The sequence below is a fragment of the Cervus canadensis genome, chromosome 22 (assembly GCF_019320065.1).
Source record: "Cervus canadensis isolate Bull #8, Minnesota chromosome 22, ASM1932006v1, whole genome shotgun sequence".
NCBI lineage: Eukaryota > Metazoa > Chordata > Mammalia > Artiodactyla > Cervidae > Cervus > Cervus canadensis.
In genome coordinates, this window is record NC_057407.1 from 22,032,332 (window position 1) to 22,042,332 (window position 10,001).

Here is a 10,001-nt window from a genome sequence, read left to right on the forward strand (position 1 = left end):
CTGAAAAAAATTCATATATAAGTGTATCCACACAGTTCAACCCCATGTTGTTCAAGAGTAAATTGTGTTAGAACATAGCTTATTTAACTTTGAGGAATGTGTCTTTTTCATAATTACATTCCTAGCAGTGCCTAGCATCCTGACAGCGACATGGGTGTTAAATAAATGAGTGTAAAGTTGAAGAGGTTAGATACTAACGAGGTACCATCATCTTAAGCCCCTTTACATACAACTGATTATTTATCACAAATAAACTAATTAGTAGGCAAATTATCATAGAAGGTGGTTTACATCCCTTTTAGCAGAGTATGTTGCCTTTAGGGACTCTTGGTAAGGCATAGGCTCACTTAACAATCATAGTTGAGGTTGCCTTTATGGAAATGTATATCCAAGAAGATAGATTTCTGCTTCACTGGCTTCCCCAGGGCTCAAAAATCATACTGCCTTCCTCCTCTCTTTTGGTCACAGGACATTTGCACTGAAAGATCCAAGATGATTTGCCACACAGAAGTGAATTAAAACTGTTTTTGATAACAATAACAAGTCCTTGCTTGGGTAGGGGGATGTTGAATTTATAAAATGGTTTCACAGATGCTATTGCACACTATCAAATGTCAACTTAATAAACTGAAAATTGTAGTTAAAAAAAGAGATTAACAAAGTTTACCATTTCTGTTGATGTATCAGATAGCACTGAATAAAATGTTTTTAGTGGGTTATCAGTAAACTATTGCTCTCCAGACCTAAAGACCATAGAGCCCAGTGGTATCTTGACTATAACTACAGTTTTCTCCATTTAAATACTGATACTTATTCCTTATGCTCTGGCTGAGTTGAAAGACTGAGTGTGACTAAAGAGTTGTCAGACAACTTCAATACCTAATGACTGATATTCATTCCTGAAAGCCAGAGGTAGGGATCATGTCTAATCCAGCCCTAAAATATGCCTTTTCACATTAATCTCCTAGGTCAAAGTTTTTTTCTGTAGAAGTAGCTGACACGCTGCTTTTTGAAAAGTCCAAAGGGAACACAGGGTATTTACGGCTAGAAGCTCAGACCTGAATGGTACCTAAATTCTAAGTTCAGTTCTATTGTTGGATGATTTGTCATTTTGAGCCAGGTCTCACCAGGATCTGCTGTAGCTGGAGAAATTGCCATCAGATCAATACTCACACTGCAGGGTTTCAGGCTGCAATTTCTATAATCCAGGGAGAAGGAGGCTCAGAGTGTTTCTTAAGTTCCATTGAAGAAAGGGAGATCTGGAGAAGAGGGGTATAGCTTGTAGAGCCAGGAAGCCTTCTGCCTTGGAAGTGGTAGACAAAATCCTTCATGCCTTCATATTAAGAGGTACTCTCTATGGATTATGTTATTATAAGGAAATGAATGAAATTCCCACCATAATATGTCTTCTGTTTCTCTGTAATTCAAGTAGACCCACTTTAAAAAATGATATGAACAGAGCCTTCAAGTACATTAGTAATGTTTTATTTGAAGTGACTTAGCATGCATGCACTGGGGAATAAGTACATAATTTTCTTTGTATTGTATTTTCTATCTTGTGGTATATATTAAATGCCACAAAGCATATTTTAAAAGAAAAGGGAAAAAACTGAGGAATGGCATTCTGTGTCTATGTGTGCTCAGCTGCTCAGCCATGTCGGACTCTTTGAGATCCTATGGACTATAGCCCACCAGGTTCCTCTGTCCACGGAATTCTCCCAGCAGGAATACTAGAGCGGGTTGCCATTTCCTACTCCAGGGGACATTCCTGACCCAGGAGTTGAACCCACGTCTCCTGCACCTCCTGTATTAGCAGGTGGATTCTTTACCACTTAACCACCTGGGAAACCCAATGTATTCAACTAGTAAGTAAGTGGTTGATTTGTGATATTGCAACATTTTTTCCTTTACACATCAATTCCATTTCTGGTGATATGGACCCAGCATGGGATAGAAGAAGTGAAGCCTGAGGGTCACTTAAAATTACATGACAATAAGGTTACCACATAGATAAGAGAGGTATAGCGACAAAATGAAAAGAGGCTTATCTTTCAGCCTTGCGTGACTGGACCACGTTGCCTGAAGTAAACTGAATTGTTAAAGTGAAGAATCATATATACTCATATGTACATCACCATTGTTTAGAATCACATGCTGGTATTTCATACACTGAGAGCCTTCCACTAATGGAGGAGTCTAGCCTTTCCCAGGCTATAAAGGAGCTCCTGCTGGTGATCTACTCCAGTGCAGAGAAACATAGTGAACTGAGAATGGAGAAAAAGGTTTTAGTTTCACACCCAATGGGCCATGGCAGTCAGTTATTAGAGCCCTCCTGTCTCTTCTGAAAGGCTCAAATGCAGTGAAATGTAGGACTCTGATGAACGGGGGCTCCTTCAACGTTTTAAACATAATTTGTATATTTCAATGATGGCTAAAGCTAATTAAACCTTTTTTTTTCTTCTGTTCCTAAGCTCTTTACCTATATTATGTCATTTAATTTTCCCATCAGCCACATGTGATAGGCCCTATGATTATACTCATTTTATTGAAAAGGCCATCAAGGCTTAAAGTGAAGATGGCTACAAGTAAGTTCAGTCTTATATTCATTTTCAAGTTTGGGACTTGAATGCCTTATATCTTTCTTTCTTTTTTTTTTTTTTTAAAGCAAAGTACAGGGGTGAGATTTTACTGAAGATATTGACTTGGCCTAGGTTATTTCTAGGCTAGGTTATTTCTAGGCCCCATTTCTCTAGCTATCACTTTGTTTAAAAGGATAGGTTACTCTAGAGCTAGGTCTTTGCCCAGCTCCCCCACAAATCATGTCAGGGGACAGTGATTTCCTTGAAACAGCCTGAATATTTAACTAAAGATGGGGTTGATGAATTATGGACAGACAAAACAGTAAGATCCTACACATGCACCTTTTCTTTAGAAAGGTCTGTGCACTAGTGGGTACAAATAGGACTCATTCCCTCCCTGGGGCAGAATAGACATTCTTCCAGAAGGGAGGTTTGCCAGCCATCTGATGGATGGGTCTGCTGCTCTCCAGGCTGTTTGGAGGTCTGCAGTAGCTGCTGATTAGAAAAGTCCCCTCCTGCATAACAATGACACCTGGCGCACTCACGTAAGAGCGCGAGGGGACATTTTCTTCATCCTTTCTCAAGGATGCAATTGTTTCTGACAGGCAGTGTCATCTGCAGTGAGAGATGTCACTTGTGACTCTCAGTCCCAGCAGACAGCTGAGCTCAAGGAGACTGCGAGCCTTTGATGATGCTACTGACTCTTACCTAGAAAAGCCAGAGCACTGAAATGTTAGGATTCAAGAGATTTTCTGAGTGAAATATGTAAGTAAGGCAGGGGCTCCCAGTGCAATCACATACAACCCACATACTTTCCCTGTCACCAGGCATTACATGGTGTTCGACTCTTTTGTTCAAATATATCTCAGTGTGAACCCCAAGAGGAGAAACTCCGGGTCTTGTTGTTTGCTCCATCTTTCTAGCACAGTGCTGGGCAGGCAGCAGAAGTTTTAAAAGTATCTGTTGAAAGGTTGGGTGAATGACTGAATACAGGAATTTTAAAAGAAATTTTGCATTTGTGTGGGTACATTGTGTGTGTGTGTGTGTGTGTGTGTGTGTGTGTGTGTGCGTGTGTGTGTGTGTGACTGCAGTCTGTCATTTTCATCTGTAGCTCATATGGGAAATTGAGGTACAGCTGTTAGGGAATTTGTATAAAGCCCAACAAGAAATTAACACTATGGCTAAAATACAGGTTATTTAGCACTATTTTTGAAGTCTTTTATGGAAACTACTCAGCTAGTTCATATATCTTCCCTTTGTACAGTGCTTTCCAATCTATTTGTATCTTATACTCACTGCTGAGTTACTGTTTTCCAGACATGATTACCTTATTATTTTGGTGCTGAAGCTCACAACTAGTAGATATTATTCTTCAACCTACAAAGGAAGGATAGAGACTTCACAGGTAATATGGCTTGTCCATAAGCAAGAAGAGCCAAGGGCAGCCAAGCAGCACATGAGTTCTCCCGATCCCAGGTCTGACGCTCATCTCCTCTGGGAAATGGTACTTTGTGATCTTCTGAGTATGGGGTATTGTTTGGTCTCATGAAGTATCAGTGACTCTGTCTAGTGAACTTGGTGTCTGACATGCCCATTTACTGGGCTTTGATGATGCATGGTTATAAAACAAGAGCAGTCAGGCACATTATTTTCCACAATTTATGACAGATGCTGGCACTCAGTCTAGACTTGGTGATGATTTCTCATTCATCCTTTTCAGACATAAGTTAATGAAATGGAATAGAAAACTAAAGGTCACAATAGGCACAATTCTCTTTGGCTCTTGAGATCTGAGTCACAGTTTTTCAATGACTGATTTTCTGCTAGAAATACAACGTCTGATTTTGGTCAGCTCATCAAAAATAAAGACAGGAGAATAACAATTTTCTAGTACAAAAAGGATGAGATTTCTCTATTAATACCTCATTAATACCTTCTCTATTAATACCTCACCTGAGCTGTTTTTTTTTTTCCCCCTGATGTCTCAACCCTTGGGAGTCTGCCCTCTTAATCAAGAATATTAAGAAAAATATTTTTGTACTCTGAGCTTCTGTTATTATACTTCACAAATTTTCTTAAATGTGTATGCTTTAGGGACTTTCCAGGTGGTGCAGTGGTAAAGAATCCACTTAGAGTTTTAAATCATGAATGGTAGAAATAATACTGACAGCAACATGGATAAATAACTATAATTTCTTAAGTCTAACTAGTATCTTTCTTCCAGTGAGGTCAAAAAAATCCCCATGACTTATTTTTCACGTACTGTGTTTATTTTCCATGTGAGCTAATTAGGATATGGAGCACTTGAGAAAATTTCAAAAGGACGCATTTTAGATACAGAGGCACATCCCTAGATTCTCATCATCTCTATTCTACCAGGCTGCTAGTTTTGGTTACACATTTTTGGATGTAAGGAATAGAGTCTTAAAGAAAACAACTCAGATAAGACGAGTAGTAAACTACCATAAGGGCATTTTTGGAGGATAATTAATACAACAAGAAAGATAACATGTAACCTCCATGGCTTAGATGCTTTGCTTTGTTTTATTTTCCATGGAGCAGGGGTCTTGTTTTCATTCATCACTATATCCCTAGTATGTAGAGGACTATCAAAATTAGAGACACAACATATATTGGAATGAATAATAAAAAAATAATAATTTGAGTGAAAAAAGGCTCCCATTGATTACTTAGTTAGTGAAGTAGCTCAGTCTTGTCCAACTCTTTGCAACCCCATGGACAGTAGCCTACCAGGCTCCTCCCGCCATGGGATTCTCTAGGCAAGAATACTGGAGTGGGTTGCCATTGATTACTTACTGTGTGCCAATTACTATGCTAAGACCCTTACATGAATTAAGTTTATCTTTATTACAATCCAGTGAAGCCAGAACTATCCTTATCCCACTTCAAAGGCAAGGAAGTGGTGTCATAGTACATTTTAAAAAGATAGCTCAAGACTGAAAAGTTGAAGACACAGGCATTGAGCTGAGAATATAGTACCACAGAAAGTCAGAGTCCCTACCACTAGGAGAATCCAAAATCAAGAACTGCTGAAGTTCGGTCTGGTGAGAAATGGAATTTGAAAGTCACTTAGTATTATCTCAGAGCTTATATCTCTCTCCATTTTTCTCTCTCCCATGGACCACACGGTCTTGTTGTTTTTGCTAATTTTCTGTCTGCCTTGCACTCTTTTTTAAATTTAATTGCTTTACTGGAGTACAATTGCTTTACAATGTTGTGGTAGTTTCTGCTGTCCAATGAAGTGAATGAATCTGCCATGTGTATACATATATCCCCGCCCTCTTGGACCTCCCTCGTACCTGCTCCATCCCACCCCCCAGGCCATCACAGAGCCCTGAGCAGAACTTCCTGTGCTTCACGGCAGGTTCCCACTAACTATCTATTTCACACATGGTAACGTGTCAAGCACTCTGGACTTGCTATTCCTTCCCTCCTCTGTCAATTTGTTTTCCGTATTTCATGACTTCTGCTTCCTTATGGATCCTGCAGCTTCATCACTTGTAGTTACCATGACTCCTGCATCCTAATTCTACCGTAGAGAACTAAATCTATCTTATACCTTCATCTTTAGGAGGGAAAAAACTAATTAATACTATAAGCTATAGGTCCTATTGCCAACAATATTTGTCAGTTCAGGCTGCTACCAAAAGTTTAAAAAAAAGGACCACAGACTGAATAGCTTGTAAACATTGATTTCTCACAGTTCAGGAAGTTGAAGCCAGAATAGCTGAGTTCTGGTGAGAACTCTCTTCCAGTATGGTGGTAGCCGAATGCTTGCGGTATCCTCCCATGGTGGAAAGAAAGTAGTGATGCAAACTGTCTTGTGATTCTTTCAAGGGCACTGATCCCACTCAAGAGAGCCCTGCTCTCAGAATCTCATCTAATCCTACTTACTTCCCAAAGGCCCCATCTTACAATACCATCACACTGAGGGATAGGGCTAAATTTGATGTATTATGAGGGGACACACACATTCAGTCCGGAACACCAACCATCTCTTGCTGAGTTTTATAATTAAAGTTGGTGACAGCAAAAATCCAGTTCCTCCAGCTCACTGGCTACCTTTACATTCCGTGTGTAACCCAGGCCCTCTGGCTGGGCTTTGGGCAGGCCACTCACTATCCTCAGAACAGAGCTGGTTCCAGGCCTCTCCAGAGTTTGGGTGCTGTCTAGAAATTTACATGTCTCTAAGACAGTGTCTTTTGGGGGGCTTTTCATCAGTTGGGACTCTTTTAGCTGAATAGGACTTTAAAAAAATGCAACTTAAAAAGCCAGTTTAAAAATAAAAGCAAATATTTACGCTCTATTCAGAGTACTAGCAGTGTTATCCAGTGCCAGCATTTTTCTCTCTTTTGCTCTCAGCTCAGCTTTCCTATTAGCGTCGCTCACTCTCATGCATATAACCCATGGAAGGCGAAAGCTAACATTTTACCATTTCTAAGTTTAGCTAAAAGACAAACTATGCCTCTATCCTTCAACAATACAAAAGCCCTAGCAAAAGGAGCCCAGATCGTATCTTCATGGCTCAGGTTGGGTTATGCACACATTCCTGATCCAATCTCAGCGGTCAGTATGAGCAGGCAGAGGATGGAATTCTCCAAAGGTCAAAATGAGTCTATTGCCAGAGATGAGTTTTAACCATACCACATCGATAGGATGGACTCTAAGTGGATTGGGGGATTATTCAGAGGAAAATCAGGGGGGCTACCCTCAGGAGAAGAGTGAACAAGTGCTGGGCCCACAGATTTCCCAATTACAGCTTAGGATGCTGTGCTGGGTTTTGAAGTTGAAAGAGAAGTAGTAAAAATCCATACTTTCTATTCTTGGTCACTAGTAGCTTCCTCATGATTGAAATCAGGAGAAATAAAGATATTTCCTCACTTCCCAAAGATGGTTGAATGGGTTCTGCTGCCTGTTACAGGAAGAAAACAGGGTCCTTTAAGGGCAGAACTGTAAATCTCACAGGAAGGAAAGATGGAAGAACAGAAGGCTGAGCTAAGAGAAGAGTCAGATCATCTGTAGGAAATGGATTTTTTAAAGTTCTGGTTTCATTCTTGATTAGTAGTGTGACCTCATGTGAATAACTTAACTTTCAGCATCAATTTCTTCTTCTGAAAGATGATAGAATTGGATTGGTTGAGCCTTCTACTTATCTTTGAATTTAATCTGTCCTTCTTACTACTAGTTACTTTTAGAGCTTTCTTGTTTACTAATACAGGCACTGGAAACCTACAAATCTTACTCTAAGCATTACTGTTGCTGCATTGCACAAATTTTAATTTACAGCACTATGTTTTAATTTTACTTTATGTCAAAATATGCTTTAATTTCCCTTGAGATTCCCATTTTGACTCATAGATTACTTATAAAGATGTTGTTTAATTTCCAGATAGCTGAGTATTTTCTAGATATCTTAATAATTTCTAATAATATTGTTGTTGTAAGAGAATTTCAGTCTTACTACTGAGTCATAAAGAAGTCTCAATATATTTTACAATGAATGTGCCATGTGCATTTGGAAATCATATATTCTGTAGTTGTTGGATACGGTGTCTTATAGTATTTTTTTAAAGATTTTTTAAACGGGGACCATTTTTAAAGTCTTTATTGAATTTGTTACAACATTGCTTTTCTTGTTGATGTTCTGGTTTTTTGACTGTGAGACATGTGGGATCTTACCTTTCCAACCAGGGATCAAATCCTCACCACCTGCATTGGAAGGTGAGCTCTAAACCACTGGACCACCAGGGGAGTCTCTATTAATATTTACTAGTTATAGTTGGTTGATAGAACTGTTCAAATTTTCTCTATGCATATTGGACTTTTTTTTTTTTGTCTTTGTCTTCTGGTAATTCATGAGACAGGAATTGTCTATCTCTTTCCTTAGTTCTATCAGATTTTGCTTTGTATATCTTAAAGTTTGGAATTGGATGCATTCAAATTTAGGATGTTTGACTTCTTGATGAGTTGACCTTTTTTAACTAGCTAATTTGCTTTTATGTCTGGTGATACTCTTTTTCTTGAAGTCGACCTTGTCTGATATTAATGTAGTCCTTACAGCTTTCTTATGCTAAATGTTTGCATGATCTATCTTTTTCTACCCTCCCAATTGCCAGTATTTCTTTTTCTCACTTTACTTCTTTAAATTTTATTTACCTTTGTTTTTTTAGCAGTTTAACCTCTCTGCGTCTAGTAACAAGTACCTTTTATCTTGCTGACTACATTTGTGGGTTGATGTTCATCAATCTTCAAATATTTTTTTCTGTCTTAGTCTCTCTGCTTTTCCTGGGATTCTAGTTACAAATATGGTAGACAATTGTTGATAGCAATTCACAGACTGCTCTCATTTTTGATATGTTTTATATTCTTTTCCTCTTTAGGTCGATGTGGGTAACTTTTCTTGACCTATTTCAAGCTTGCCAATCCCTGCCTTTGTTGTATTTGGTCTTCTGCTAAACCCAAATGAATTATCTACTTCTGACATCTTTTTTTTTTTAACTTTCTAACATTTTGATTTGGCTCTTTTCATTAGTTTCTGCTAAAATTCCCCATCCATTCACTCACATTGTCCACCATATCTTCTAGATCTTTAATCTATTTTCATCATTATTTTTTTTTCATTTATTTTACATTCTCTGTCTTATACTACCGACACTTGAGTCATCTCTGAGTCTTTGTCTTATCTGACCATCAATCAGATGCTCTTGCTTCTTCAAAACTCCCACATTTTCTACTATGTCTTACACACTCTGTGTAAAAGACCAGCAGAGATGTAAGTAAATATTTTTCTCCTGAAAATGTATGTTCTTTATTCTGTGGGGCTAATTATGTTGGAAGCTGAGTCAATCTCATCTATTCAGCTTTGATGTAACTTTAATTATATTTAGCTCACATGAATATAGTAAAATAAAGAAGGCAGAGCACCAAAGAATTGATGCTTTTGAACTGTGGTGTTGGTGAACACTCTTGAGCACCCCTTGTACTGCCAAGGAGATCAAGCCAGTCAATCTTAAAGAAAATCAACCCTGAATATTCATTGGAAGGACCGATGCTGAGGCTGAAGCTTCAATACTTTGGCCACCTGATGCAAAGAGCCAATTCATTAGAAAAGACCCTGATGCTGGGAAAGATTGAAGGTAGGAGACGAAGGGGACAACAGAGGATGAGATGGTTGTATGGCATCACCAACTGAATGGGCGTGAGTTTGAGAGATGATGAAGGACAGGGAAGCCTGGTGTGCTGCAGTCCATGGGGTCTCACAGAGTCAGACACTGAACAATAACAAGCTCACCTGAAGGATTTTTCCCTTCAGAAGAACTTGAGATCTGAGTACTGCCAGTCATCTTGAACCTTTGTTTTATAGTCTCTCTGTGCATTTTGATCTCACGTAAGTTCTCTCTG

General features: G+C 38.8%; 1 long non-coding RNA gene across 1 annotated transcript; it reads left to right on the plus strand.

Annotated features, from left to right (window-relative positions):
- Nucleotides 1-1,081: 1,081 nt before the first annotated feature.
- Nucleotides 1,082-8,349, plus strand: LOC122424786. Its single transcript, XR_006264533.1, has 3 exons — nt 1,082-1,093; nt 7,959-7,973; nt 8,161-8,349. It is a non-coding gene; the product is annotated as an uncharacterized LOC122424786 (long non-coding RNA).
- Nucleotides 8,350-10,001: the final 1,652 nt, after the last annotated feature.